The sequence below is a fragment of the Otolemur garnettii genome, unplaced genomic scaffold (genome assembly GCF_000181295.1).
Source record: "Otolemur garnettii isolate 467f Iridium unplaced genomic scaffold, OtoGar3 scaffold00224, whole genome shotgun sequence".
Taxonomy (NCBI): Eukaryota; Metazoa; Chordata; class Mammalia; order Primates; family Galagidae; genus Otolemur; species Otolemur garnettii.
In genome coordinates, this window is record NW_003852619.1 from 1,517,578 (window position 1) to 1,519,122 (window position 1,545).

The 1,545-nt window shown below is 50.2% G+C and overlaps 1 pseudogene; it reads left to right on the forward strand.

Annotated features, from left to right (window-relative positions):
* Positions 1–643: 643 nt before the first annotated feature.
* LOC100950886 lies at positions 644–1,496 on the forward strand (annotated as a pseudogene).
* The last annotated feature ends 49 nt before the right edge of the window (positions 1,497–1,545 follow it).

A 1,545-nucleotide genomic window follows, 5' to 3' on the forward strand; every position in this document is an offset into this window, starting at 1 on the left:
AAACTGAGGCATGGAGAGGTTAATTAACTTGCATAGGTCACAATGCTCATAAGTAGCAAAGTCACTAAGTTCTCTGGCCCCAGAGTGTATGCTCTTAACCTCTATGCTATAGTTCTCCTTAGCCTTGCTCCCACAGCAATTAGATACACATTTCACATTTCTTTAGTCTGTTTTATGCATTGTGTATATAATAAGTTCACATGCATTTCTTTACCTAAATTGGGTCACATCATATTCAGGATTCTGAAACTTGTTTTTTCTGCTTCAAAATATAGCTAGGTGCTATATTAGTACCCCTAGATCTACCTTATTTTTTTAACAGCTGTACAGTATTCCACTATGTGGATATATTATAATTTATTTAACCACTTCTTTATTAATGAACATTCAGTTATTTCCAACTACTTCCTGTTACAAATAATCCTGTGGGCGCTCTGCGTCGCTCATAAAAGGAAAAAAAAAAAGCGCTCGTGGTTCTCGACTTGCCGTAAATCTTTGAACGCAAGTGCGTGACCAGCCAGAAACTGAAAAAAGCACTCCGGGAACTTGCCTCCCCCGCCGTGCAATTTCCGGTGCCACGAGCTTGTTTTTGAGCTTGTTTTTGAGCTTGTTTTTATCCGGGACCAGGTGTTCCTGGTAGATTATGGCCCTTGTTTCTGCTGAGTCCCGCACTGCAGAATTCCTCAGCTGATTAAACAAACCCAGGAAGAGAATTCTCAGAGGGAACGTAACTTAGTGAACATTCAGAAGACCCCCGAGCCGACGCAGACCGAGAACAAGATTTCTCCCTAAGACTGAACAAAGCTGCGTGGCGTCTGTGCGACCACCAAGGCTGATGCCGCGGCGGAATGCGACATCCTTCCGAAGGTCCTATCGCTGAAATCAAGTCTCTCTTGGAAGAGAGGCCGATTGCTGCCCAGATCGTGGGTCTGTACTCGGTGTCGCCCAGAAGACCCTGCACAGGGGTGTGCTGATGACCTTGCTGCAGCAGTCAGCCGTGAGCCTGCCCACACGGACTGGGAAGCTTGGTGACAAGCCCCCACCCCCGTGTGGGGCCCTTCCAGCCTCAGGGGACTATGCGGCCAAACCTGGAGATGAGGGCTATCTGGGTAAAGGCTGGGCATGGGCATGAACAGTGGATCCTGGCCGTGGCGGTCAGTTACAGCCACGCGGCCGACAAGTATGAGGTAGACATTAGTGAAGAAGGCAAGGAGAGACGCATCCTGAGCCGGGGGCAGATCATCCCACTGCCCGGTGGAAGGCCAAGCCCCAAACGGACCCTAAGGCCTTATTACAGAGGGAGCAGGCATGCTGGCCCTGTATCTCCATGCCACCGGCTTCTACTGTGCTGTGATTCATGTGTCCCCACCATGGCCCCAGGATGACGACTCGGGCCTGTGGGAAGACACCTCCCACGCAGATGGTTACTCGCCTCGCCTGCCCTCAGTGCGGCCCAGAGGTACGTGGTCATTTGTAAGGAGCCCATGAAAAAGTGAAACTGGCCGGCAGACTCGCCGTCTCCCACTACCCTTATGAGAGAAAACA